Genomic DNA, 13,676 nt, shown 5'->3' with positions numbered 1-13,676 from the left:
CCATTTGTACACTCTCAGAGTTATGGGGGTCAGTCAGTTATCATCATGTCATTCAACAGTGACACAGAGACCTCCATTCAGTCTCTATCCGCCTGTCATTCTGACTGTCAACCTTCAATGTTTCTTTGCTTTGCAACAAGAAGCACAACAGGCTGGCCCGGACCAATAGGCTACACTGTAGCCTTGACAGCGCGTCGCGGGTTCGAGTCCCGATCCCGACGACCTTTTGCAGCAGGTCTCTCTCCCATCTCTCTCTCTCTCTCTCTTTCCTGTCAGCCTACATGTCCTCTCAATAATAAAGACATTAAAAGCCTTAAAAAAAAAAAATTTGAGGAAAGAAATAAGAAGCACAACAGGCTGTCGCGGCGGCGCTTCTGATCATAACTCCCGTTTGTTAGATCGTTTAGAGGCTAATGTTTACTGTGCGAGGAGACGTGGGCGTCTTAATGACCGTCTGCGCGGATATCAATGCATTCCGTGCATTTTAGTGGATTAAAAATAATGTTATTTTGTTGTATTACAGCGCGATCTATCCGCATGCATTGCAGCCGGTGTTATTCAAAGCATGCACCGGCCATAAACACAGCGGAACACAGAGAGATAGATGACATTTGTCACTATAAACCGGCCTCGATCGCGTGTAAAATCACGCCCCCCCCTCCCCTCGCATCCTCTGCATGAACCCGTACATATTAAATATGAATATTAATATTTATTTACCCCCCCCGCTGGCTGGCAGCTATGGAGCTCCGCGGTGGTACAGCGGTGTGGTGTCTCTCTCTCTCTCTCTCTCTCCCTCCCTGCCTGCCCCTCGATCGGCCGGGGACTTGTTCCTCCTCCTGTCCGGTCCGGGTCCTCTCTGCCCTGGGTCTGGGTCTCTCCCGTCGCGGTTCGAGGCTATACTGTCCTCCTCCCCTTGCTTGTTGCCACCGGGCGGACGGACGGTTAGACAGATGGACAGACAGACGGTACGGTCACCGTAACGTGCGATCAGCCTTCAGATTGTCGCCTTATTGAGGGGAGGGAGGGAGGGAGAGAGGAGAGAGAGAGAGAGAGAGAGAGAGAGAGAGAGAGAGAGAGAGAGAGAGAGAGAGAGAGAGAGACTCATACGCATAGCGTCGGAACGGATTTGAATCAGGTAGGAAGCAAGAGGAGAGAGAGGGTGGGGAGAGAGAGAGGCACACACACACACACACACACACACACACACACACACACACACACACACACACACACACACACACCACACACACACACACACACACACACAAAGAAAGAGAGAGAGATGAGTGCATCCGTTCCGAGGTTAAGTACACACACACGCACGCGCACAGCTCTCACACCAGCCATATCCACTCAGTGTAATTGTAATTTATTTACAGTCGATTAGGCTACATTTTCGTGCATGAAAACATATTATTGTTACACACACACACACACACAGACACACATAGACAGACTGTGGTGTTACAGTAAATGCCAGAGAGCCCAACCTGGTCGGTCGCCAGGGTTGTGTTACAACACGCAGCAATGCTGCTGCTGTTGGCTCTGCTGCTCTGAAACACACCACTTCTAATCAATCCTATCATCTCAATGTCATTGTCTCTCTCTACCATTCTGTCTGTTTTTTCTCTCTCTCTCTCTCTCTCTCTCTCTCTCTCTCTCTCTCTCTCTCTCTCTCTCTCTCTCTCTCTCTCTCTCTCTCTCTCTCTCTCTCTCTCTCATAATTCTGCTCTCTTTCTCTGGTATTATCCACTGACAACATCAGTAAGGACAGAGAGAGAGAGAGAGAGAGAGAGAATCGATCAACTCAAGCCTGGACACAAATAGACATGATTGCACACACACAGATCACTTTTGGCATTTTGGTTTCATCAGATATAGGCTTTAGTGAAGGAGAGAGTCTGTGTGTGTGTGTGTGTGTGTGTGTGTGTGTGTGTGTGTGTGTGTGTGTGTGTGTGGGGGGGGGGGGGGGCAACAAGGACAAAGTGGAAATAACACACACACACACACACACACACACACACACACACACACACACAGACCAACGCGGGGTCTCGCTGGGAGTTTCTCGCAGGATGTCAGATTTCTCCAGTTTCTCCAATCTGCCCTGCTAACAAAACTTGTTAAGAGAGAGAGGGAGAGGAGAGGAAGAGAGAGACCATTCACAGAAAATCATTGAATGTTTTAAGTTAAGCTTTGTCATCATCCATTACCTTCATTCTCACTTTAATAGCTATAATCTTCATGCTTTCACAAGCATCACAGTCGTGATTCAAATCACAAGCACCCTCAATGAGGCCCTAGTTATTCTATTCTAAATAGTCTATTATATTTTCTTTATTTTCTTGTTTTTGCCCATCATTTATTGAATTCTATTTTTTAATTATAAAAAGGTTGACATGCCACCAGGTTAGGAAGGATGTGGTTAATATGGAAACAAGGGGTTTGTAGATCTGTTCTTCACCGTGTTCATAATTGTAATTAAATCCATGATCTGAAATGCACACCCTTCGATGAGACATTACAGACCGGTGGTTCTCAAATGTCTTCAAGTCAAGGACCCCCCAAATCAATATGCATTTGGTTGTGGACCCCCATGTGAAAATATTTGGTGCCAGGAACCCCCATGCAAGACTTGTATAAAAAATTATAAAAAAAACATTCCAACATTGCACATTTTTGTCATTTTTTGAAAATTGTTGTTTGAAAATAACAAATCTACAAACTCACATGTTGTGAAGGTTGTAGATCTGCTATTTTCAAACAGGTGAGGTAGGCTATTTATATCGGGTGGTTAAAGTGATATTGATGCTGTATATAGCCTATTAACTAATTTCGCTGGGGACTCCTTGGAGGCCCCTCAAGGACCCCACTTTGAGAACCACTTAAGGGTGTAACGATACAGTAACTGTATCGATGCATCGATTTTCATTTCAACTGTATCGATATGCAAACAGCAACATATCGTATGGTTTGACTTCGTATGGTATCGTTTTGCAATGCAAATAATCTATCGTATCGATACTAAGTACTTGTACATTGTATTTAGCAATTTTAAGAAGGGGTTTAATTACTTTTCCATTCCATTCGCCACACTTGGTGTATTGATAAAGGTGTGTAATCTCTGTATTCATATCAATGTGCAAGTTTGTCCATTTGTGTTAAAATATTACAATATCCATGTATTTGCCAGGCAATTACCGTGTTTACTTATTTATATCGATAATAATAAATGTTTCCCTTAAAAACCTGCACTATCCACATGTTTCACAGAGAAACTTTTTTTTGGCTAAATAGTTACTGTATCGATTTTAAATCGTTGAATCGTATCATATAGCCCTGAATGAACCAATATTGTCCATGTATCGTATCGTCAACCATGTATCGTGATGTGTATCGTATCACTGTTAAAATGTATCGTTGATTTGTTACACCCCTAGAACCACTGTTATGGATGCACGAGGGTCGGAGGTCTGTTAAAGGAGCAGTTCACCCAAAAACGTACTTATTTTCTATCAATTACACACGCCACGAAGCCTTGAATTCATGGATTTTCTGCCGCATTCTTAAGCCAATAATGTGATGACCGGTGGAGTCTCCTACCGAGTCTCCTATTGACCGATGACCTGGTCATCAAATTATTGGCTCAGGAACGCGACAAAAACAACCTCCATGAAATCAGGGCTTCATGGGGTGTTGTAATTGAAAGTATAGAACATAAGTCATTTTTTGGGTGAACCACTCCTGATGTATACTTAGTTGCAAGCTGGTGCTGCATGCCGTAAATAGCAGATATACAAAGCTCACAAGTCACATTTGTGCATGGTGAGCTTGTATCTGCCCAGGGGTCATCGCCATGCTGACATTTTTGGAAAAATTCAATTTTTGCCATGGACATACAATATAGACAAACACATAAAGAGCTAGCCCTAAATGACCATTACAGGTCTGTAACTCTGAGTGTGTACAAATGGAACCAAATGGACCATTTGTTTTCCATTGGACCATTTGTACACACTCAGAGTTATGGGGGTCCTTAACAATAAAGGACAATAAAATTAGCTAATGTGCCATACAATACATAATGTCATAGTAAATCAGTGTCATACATATTCTGAAGAAAACCTGGAGACTGACATTCAGTAATTGGGTGTTATGATCAAAATAAGAACATTATAATGGTGTGTAAAAACAAAATCAAACATTTGGCACAGACAAGGCCACGTCTTGCCACGGACACATGTGTCCGTGTACGGACATATTGATGACCCCATAATCTGCCATTTAGTATAACTGAGGCTTTAGGCATCATCTTGTCTTCATCAATATGATAATCCTCATTTTCATTTTTAATTAACTCCCATCAGCATGCACCAGTTCTCCCAAGTGTGAGTCAACAGGGTGTTAATAATGTTGAAAGACGAATGCAGAATGAGAGAGTGATTCATAGCTCCTTGTTCTGACTATTACGTTTTGCTCGCCTATAAATAGCCGATCGGATGTAGGCTTGTTATTTAGCAGTGGTGGAAAAAGTACTCAAATGTTTTACTTAACTAAAAGTATCAATACTGCCATGTGGAAGTACTCCGTTACAAGTAAAAGTCCGGAATTCAAAATGTACTTGAGTAAAAGTACAAAATCACAACATACAAGTCCATAAATAATAATCATGTGTAATTAAGTGCCATAACACCGGAAAAAAGGTATTGAACACTCTAACTGAAATTAATTTAATACTTAGTGGAGAAGCTTTGTTTGACGGCTTCAAGACACTTCTTGTACTGTAACTAATCGCCCACACTCCTCAAGTGTGGATTTTGGCCCATTCCTCCGCACAGATTGTCTTTAAATCTCAGAGATTTCTCATAATGGAGCCCTTTCCGAGTGGTCCTTGGCTCTTTGAGTACACTTCTGACCATCCCTCTGACTCGCTGGTCAGAAATCTTGCTAGGAGCTTCTGTGCGCGGCCTGTTGATGGTGAAGTGATGCTTCTTCCAATGGTCCCAACGGTGCCATTGGCCCCAACGGTGTTTACTGGAATATTCAGATGCTTTGAAATACATCTGTACCCAGCTCCATTCTGATGCTGAGCAACAATCCGGTTGCGAATGTCGAGAGACCTTTGCTTTTAACCATCATGAGATGTTTCTTGTGTGACTGCTTGGTAACAAAACCTTTTTATAGCCCATCAATTTGCACTAACCCAGCTAATGTTTTTTTTTTGCAAAGATAGGAGGTAGAAATACTAATTACTTATGGAAATTAGATGGTGCATTGCCTTTCCTTGCCTAAGTATACTGCTTTTTCATGGTGTGTTCAATACTTTTTTCCTGTGCTATTCCACTTTATACCCCATACAATTTTGTAAGTGGTTAATCAGGCTAACCCTAACCCCCTCTCTAACTCCCCTCAAGAGACAGTGGGGGCAGCAGCATGCCACTTGGACACAGGCCGGGCTCTGATCAGCCTCGGTCGCGTTGCCTGGGGGAGGATGTCTGTTGCCAGACCCGAAAAACCCAGTGACTCCAGCAAACAACGCTGATGATGTGTCCAAGTGCATCAGTCGATGTTTTATTGACCGTATGTAATTATTTATTTTATTGATGAGAAAATAAGGCAGGGGCGGCCTTTCCTATGTTTCACCCGTTTCAATTGAAACGGGCCCCGAACCTCAGGGGGCCCCCGATTTTTTTTGAAAAAAAAAAAAAAAAAAAGTATTATATATATTTTCTCAAATATTATTATTATTATTATTTTATAAAATAAACTGTTTTTATATTATATTTATTATAATATATTATTATTATATATAATAATATATAATATATATAATAATATATAATTATGATAATATATTTTATATTATATATATTATTTATTATATATTATTTATTTATTTAAACAGAATTTTTTTTTTCTGGGGCTGGCGGGGTGCATAGGGGGCCACATATTAGCTCTTGAAACGGGCCCCCAGATCACTAAGGCCGCCCCTGAAATAAGGTATACATGTGTAACCGAATGGAGGTTACTAAAAACATAAACTACTGACTACGCCAGTTGGAATTTCACCAACAACCAATTAAGGTTTTAACTTTAGAAAAGGAGGTTCGTAACAGAGCTTAAAGAACTGGGTAGGGAGGCTCAGGAAAGACACCAAGTTAGCAAACATGACATTTTATTCACATTAAATTTAAATCATGTAACAACTTAGGCCACTTTAATAGATTAGTTCCGGTCTTCCTCAATAGGTTACCATTCCATTTTAACTCAATAAACAGCAAATAAATTAATACACAGCACTACAAAAAGGGTTCACTGAAATCTCAATGAAATATGGCATATAGAGGGAGGACCAACATTCTAATAAATAAGTGGGTTGAAAACTACCAGATAAAACAAATACATCTTTTCAACAAGTTAACATTACGTGCACGTAATATCTAAAAACACTTACCATGGGGCGAGCAGAGGGCAGCGCACCTTTGCAGAAAGCTGCCTCAGTTACAATCTACAGTTTTAACCATAAGCATACACATCATTTACAAATCAACCCCATACCATAAAACGATCTCTTGCCAGTCACGCTGGACCCCACTCTGCTCGCTCCATGTTCCATCTCTTTGTGCCAGAACACATTGCTTTTATAGGGCACTGGCACCACACCCACAAACACCTGCAATCAATGAAACAAGCAATGAGTTGGTCTCAATGACACACCTACACATAGACACCAGTAGGACTACAATATATGACACATCAAAACTCCACCCAGTTACACATGGCTTGAAAACAATAACATTATTATTATCAGCCTACAATAGCCTACCTTATAATGAGGTTTATAGGCCTAATCCTAATCAGGAAAACAATTAGGACTGACTAGCTATAAAAAACACTATGCTACCTTTTCCCTAGATAAAAAGCCCCTATGATTGCGTTTTAATGAGCTGCTCATTTGCTTTGTTCTTGAACGTTAGGGCTATTTGAATTATTTCTACTGATATACTAGAGATAACGGGTAAAAGATAAGGACCATTACCATAGCCTGCTAATCGTCGACCATATTGATCCACTATAAAGTGATCCGGACGTGTATAGGCCAATTGATCTGGTAATTAGTGTATAGCCTAATGAAAAGGACAAGGACAGAGAAGAGACAAACTAAACAAACGGCTGCATTTGGTTCTTAAAACATTCATTTTGACCAGCGGTCGTCGTCACCCCCTTGTCAGGAGATCAAATAGTGAGGTAAATCATCCCTTCTCCCTTAGAAAGGTGATCACCCCTACCCCATTTTTAATATGTTTTATACTTGTGATGATATTCGGTGTTATTTTTATGTTACGTTGATGAATTGAATATAGGACCTCAATGGAAACGAGTTCACTAGGACTTTTTTGTGTGATCCTTTTAGACCAAGTGTATGACTGTCCTCGTGCTGTTTGCATGTTCTGCATAATAAAAGATTCAATCAATCAATCCATCAATCAAAGCCGATGAAAGATCAAAACGGCTGATAAACCCGATGTATCAGCCTATTGAAAGGGCGCTGGAAATAGCAGATCTACAAGCGTTGTGAGCTTGTAGATCTGCTATTTTCAGCATCAGGTATGAATGTTTTAAACCAGTAAAAGCAGGCTACACACGTCCTAAATATATCTCAATACATTCCTCATCCACTGTCAATGGATAGGGCAAATGGCACTTTGCTGCCACCTAGCGGTCAATTCCAACGTCAAATCAACCAGTAGGCCTAATGTAACCAAGATGAATGCATGGCCACAGATAAGACAGAGCCACCCATGTGTTGAAATAAGTACTCACACATTTGTTACTTAGTAAAAGTATCAATACCACAACCTACAATTAGGCCTACTCTAGTCCAGTATTTACAATTGTCCAGTATGTACAATTTTTAAATAATTGTAGTGGAGTAAAAGTATAATATTTGCGTCTGAGATGTAGTGGAGTAGAGGTAAAAGTATTGAAAATTGGAAATACTCCAGTAAAGAAAAGATACCTCAAAATTGTACTTAAGTGCAGTACTTGAGTACATGTACTTAGTTACTTTGCACCAATGCCCCCACCCCACCCACCTATATCCTCATCCGTCATTTCAGCCTCCTGCCTGGTGGTCTGATCGGTCCTCTCGGATATTAAAAGAGTGATAAGAGAGAGAGATGGAAATAAATGCTTGCAATGACAAGCTATTATAAGGCGGTGAAAGTCAGTGATTAAAATTCAGTCTGTGCTCTTCTCCCCCCTTTGATCAAAGTGGTGGGATTATAATGACTGTTAACTAATGAGGCATGGGATGAGGGGGAGGGGGAGAAGAGATTTGGGGGAGAGAGAGAGAGAGAGAGAGAGAGAGAGAGAGAGAGAGAGAGAGAGAGAGAGAGAGAGCAAAGGGAGGGGAAGAGGAGGATGTGGGGGACAGAGTAGATGAGATAAAGGAGGAGTGGACAGACAGGAAAGATAGAGAGAGAGGGAGAGAGGGAGAGAGGGAGAGGGGGAGAGAGAGAGAGAGAGAGAGAGTGTGGCGGGCGGGCGTGCGTGTGTGCGTGCGTGCGTGCGAGAGAGACAGAGAGAGAGAGCGAGACGGAGACAGACAGAGACAGAGACAGAGAGAGAGTGGCGGGCGGGCGTGCGTGTGTGTGTGTGTGTGTGTGTGCGTGCGTGCGTGCGTGCGAGAGAGACAGAGAGAGAGAGAGCGAGAGAGAGACGGAGACAGACAGAGACAGAGAGAGAGAGAGAGAGAGGGGGGGGGACAGGAACAGAGAGAAAAGGGGACAGACAGACAGGCAAAGACAGTGTCAAAGAGACAGATGCCTCAGAGACAGAGGCAGTCCAAAGAGACATACAGTCAGAGAGAGAGACACCACATCACTAGCCTACCCTACTACTTAAACACAGCAAGAGAGAGGGAGAGAGACATGTCAGAGAGACATGTCAGAGAGCATAACATTACATCACTATCCTACCACATAGTGAACTAGAAAGGCGGGCTCCTCGGATCGCAGATCCCCGCCAGGTTGGGTTGCCAAAACCCAGAGCTGTGTTGCAAGCTTGGCGCCACCATGAGGCCAAAATATTGGGGTGGAGGTTCTTCCATGGCCCACTAGGAGTGCGCTCACGTCAATCGGATGCTGCGTTCATGATTTGTGCCACTTTATGAGCCAATTGAGCCAATCAGAAGGGAATCTGAAAAAGCTGTAGGATAAATCATCAAAATATGTAGGAGCAAAAAGTGTGTTTTGAAGAATACGCAACATGGCGGAAAATCTTGTTGGCCATGGGAGTGGCCTGTTTGAGGAGTTGCATTAATGTTCCAAGGAATCCATAAAAAAATTATTTTGATTGTGTGAACTACGGTTCAAGAGTTATAGGCCATCTGTGGTCCATGTTCACATGCAATGTTTTTGGGGATTACATGTTTTTGTCATTGAACGTTTCTGTGAAACGTACTACAGTTTCTCTGGCGACCAGGCTGAGAGAGAGAGAGAGAGAGAGATAGAGAGAGAGAGAGGCAGTCAAAGAGACATGCAATCAGAGAGAGACAGACAGCTTATCTCTCCAGTAACATTTCTTCTTCCCTTTCTTTTTTTCTATGGAAATTACGATTCGATGGGGACTATGCACGACAACAAATTTCACCCACTTTTTTTACTTGTGTAAACCTGTGATGTGACAATAAAGGTGATTCTGGTTCTGATTCTGAACATTGTGTTGCAGCTATAAATAGCCGCCCAGTGAAATAAACACTTCACACACAGAGTGTTGACTCATCCAGCCTCCATGCCGTTCATGTAAAAACCCAACAACAGGCTCACTGTGCAACACTGGCTCTCCATCACATGTATGGATCTGTCACTGTCCCCTGGAAACCCTGTACTGTATGTCCAAAATGGTGACTTTTCAGGAAATGGGGGGGAGAACCTATGTTCCAGCGGATCCAATAGTTAAAATGTTGTCACAAGCTCTTGATGATACTTTTCATGGGTTCAATATTTGTAACTCACAGACTAAGGTGCAGTATGTGATTTCATTTGGTTAAAATAAGTGTTAAATAGCTCTAATATTCTGATAGTAATTATTGCTATATAGTGTTTGTTCCATAACAGAGGTATGCCCGTTTCTTCAGTTCTAGTAAACAGAAAAGGATACCAATTGTATCCAATCAGGAGAGAGAACTCTTACAAGATACAGGATAAACAAGTGAAATTGGAAGTGATGACACAAAGAAATGAGCAGACAAAATTGGAACTGGAACACTATCCAATTGAAGCTGATAAATGAGTTCTTTCTCCTGATGGTCTGAAATTGGCAACCCACCTGAAAATGTATTTTCTGTTTATTAAAGAGCTGGAGAGACCGCTGTTACTGAACAAACACTCTATAATGATTACTATCACCATATAGAGCTTTACGCTTTTCACAAAAACACTTTTATATGAACCAAAAAAATATCACTTTACCCTACCTTTACACACTTGAACTTTTACTTAAACGTTTTGTGTGACACCGTAGTGTGAAGTAGGGCATTAATTTATATTAAAAAATTGAGATATGGAGATACAAGGTTTCTGCGTGACAGCAACACATTATGTAATGGAGGGTGGAGTGGAGGTGTGAATGTCACAGCTGGACAGCTTTCAGTGAAAAGGAGAAGGTGTTTTCGGTGAAAGACGGGTCACGGTCACGCGGGTGACGTCCGTCCGCGACGAAGCTGGGTGACGATGACGCAAGCTCAGCGGTCACCGTCCCCGAAGAGGAAAACACCAACGCCGGAACGGAGAGGATGGAAGTGATGAACATGCATGCATGAATGAATATGAATGCAGTGCACGCTCGCAGAACACTGCACCCACACACAAGGACGCTGAAAAATGCAAATTGTACACATAGGCAAGGCAGTTTTATTTGTATAGCACGTTTCAACAACAAGGCAATTCAATGGGCTTTACACTGAACAACAAGCTAAGGAAACACAATTATACAATGATGTTAGGATGCATAAAACAAAAGAAGTAAAAAACAAAACAAAAAACAAAACAGTTACAGTTACAGTGCAGAAGAGAAAGAAAAAGAAAAAAGAAAAGTAACTCACTCAAAGGCAGTGACACACAAAGGTTTTTAGTCGTGTTTTTAAAATAAATAAGAGTGGCTGCAGACCTGCAGTTTTCTGGGAGTTTGTTCCAGATATGTGGGGCATAAAAACTAAATGCTGCTTCCCCATGTTTATTTTTGGGACAGAAAGCAGGCCTTATTTTGATTATTAGTACAAAGCATACAGCACATTAACCACTTCTGCCCTTTATACTATTTGAAAATAGCCAATGTACAAGCTCACAACACGTTGCAATGCGTGAGCTTGGAGATCTGTTATTTTCAAGGCCAGCGGTCAGCGGTCCGGGCCACCAATACTTACTTTTACTCAAGTATACATTTTTAATACAGGACTTTGACTTGCAAAAGAGTATTTCTTCATTGTGGTATTGATACTTTTACTTAAGTAAAATATCGTAGAACCTTTTTCACCACTGCACCCTGTAAAAGGTTCCACTTGGACCCCGTGGTGGTCCCCGGACCCGACGTTGAGAAACAGCGCTCTAAATGTTATCCATATGCTTTCAGTATGTGCACACTGTGTGGATGTGTATAAACAGCCATTTACATGCAGTCTTGATATTCGGTGACACGTCGGAGACACGCGTCTTATTTTCACTTTTTCAGTTTTGACATTTCATTAGTTTGATGACGGGTGGAAACCTCAATATGCCCAAAACTGTTCCTTTTACTAACTTGTTACATTATTATTAACACGACGCGTTGTGAGCTTGTAGATCGGCTATTTTCGCTACCTTTTGTGCGACACTATATGATGAAGTAGGGCGTTAATTTACGGAAAAAAGTTGACATATGGAGATACGAGGTTTCGGCCCGACAGCAACGATTTGTTCTTAATGACTTGCCTGGTTAAATAAACACACACACACACGTACGCGCTCACACGCACGCACGCACACGCACACATGCGCGTTCAACAAAGTAGGAGAAAACAAAGACAACATTGTCCCTCTGATTGGCCTGGCTTTTCACCCACGTTGGTAGGTTGCCATGGTTACCTGGGCTCTGAGTTGAGTGCACAGGTTTGAACCTTCACAGAACACAAAAAGAACAACATCACAACAAACGCAGGCTGCCATAGGATACAATTACTACATGTACATCAGTGATGTACACCGATATACACACATACACTAGGGCAGTGGTTCTCAACCACTCCGGGGACCACCAGTGTGGTCCTTGAGGGGGTTCCAGGGGGTCCCCAGCAAAAGGTGTTAATACATTTTCACCCCTTCATCCGTATTGTGTACGTTGGCTATTCAAAAATAGCAGATATACAATCGAATCGAAATCTTCGAAACATCTTGAAAGTGTTTGAAGAATTTGGTAGAATTTCGCATTTTCTTTTGCACAAATCTTCTCTTCTGGGGGTCCCTGGCACAAAACGTTTTGAGATGAGGGTCCGCGGCCAAATGTGTATCAATTTAGGGGTCCTTGGCATGAAAAAGGCTGAAAACCACTGCCTATCACCAGTCTAGCCATCAACAAATAAATAAATAAATAATTACTACTATACAACCATACAAACTATACAAACTATAGGTTGCCGGGTCAACAAATGAAACTGCCAATGACATGCTATCTAAATTACATTGTAACCTTTGCATAAGACTGCATGGTCGTTGAGGCTACAGGCAAGTGCTACGGGCTAAAGTGGAGTCTGAAGATTTGAGTCTGAAGACTACGGCGGAAAACGTACACTATGTCGCCATTGTCAGGCAGAAACCTCTTATCTCCATATTCTAACCTTTTGTGTTTTTTTCCCGTAAATTAACGCCCTACGTGATTTTCAAAAACAATGTTAAAGTGCTTTAAAATGCCAAGATAAAAAAAAAGAAAATTCTGGGAGGATAAACAACAACAATCAATCAAAATTCAGAGATTCAGAAGATAACAATATATATTAAAAACAACGCAATTGAGACAATCAAAATCTAAGGAAAGGCCTTGGTATACATAATACGTTTTCAGAGGTGATTTAAAAGATGACACTGACCTTCAGTCCTCAGTCCTCAGGCAGGGCATTCCAGAGCCTGATCACCCATGGCGACGAGGCGACAGTGGTGGAAAAAGTACTCAATTCTTTTACTTAAGCAAAAGTATCAATACTGCAATGTAAGAAACACTCTGTGACAAGTAAAAGTCCGGGATTCAAAATTTACTTGAGTAAAAGTGCAAAAGTATTGGTATCAAAATGTACTTAAAGTACCAAAAGTAGAAGGTACTCGTAATGCAGAATGTCCCATTTCATAAGTTTTAAAATGTTAAAAATCTTTTTAAAATAGCAGATCTAAAAGGATGCGACGCATTGTGAGCTTATAGATCGTCTATTTTCATATTGCCAAAATGTATATAGGGCTGAAGTGGTTAATGTATGTTTTGTAATAATAATCAAAAATCTACAAAGTAACTAGTAACTAAAGTTTTCAAATAATCGTAGTGGAGTAAAAGCACAATATTTGCCTCTGAGATGTAGTGGAGTAGAAAAAAATTGGAAATAGTAATGTAAAAATAGCTCAAAATTGTACTTAAGTACAGTACTTGAG

The 13,676-nt window shown here is 41.4% G+C and overlaps 1 protein-coding gene across 1 annotated transcript in view; it reads right to left on the bottom strand.

Annotated features, from left to right (window-relative positions):
* The window catches only part of LOC308102464 (diacylglycerol kinase delta), a 154,392-nt gene extending 153,389 nt beyond the window's left edge, over positions 1 to 1,003 (bottom strand). Inside the window, exon 1 of the mRNA XM_080452184.1 lies at positions 721 to 1,003. The gene's annotated coding sequence lies outside the window, so the exon portion shown is untranslated. The remainder of the gene's footprint in view (positions 1 to 720) is intronic.
* Between the last annotated feature and the right edge of the window lie 12,673 nt (positions 1,004 to 13,676).

This window comes from Gymnoscopelus braueri, assembly GCF_963280865.1.
Source record: "Gymnoscopelus braueri genome assembly, chromosome: 15".
In the NCBI taxonomy this organism is placed as follows: domain Eukaryota; kingdom Metazoa; phylum Chordata; class Actinopteri; order Myctophiformes; family Myctophidae; genus Gymnoscopelus; species Gymnoscopelus braueri.
This window is presented reverse-complemented; position numbering and strand designations above follow the sequence as displayed.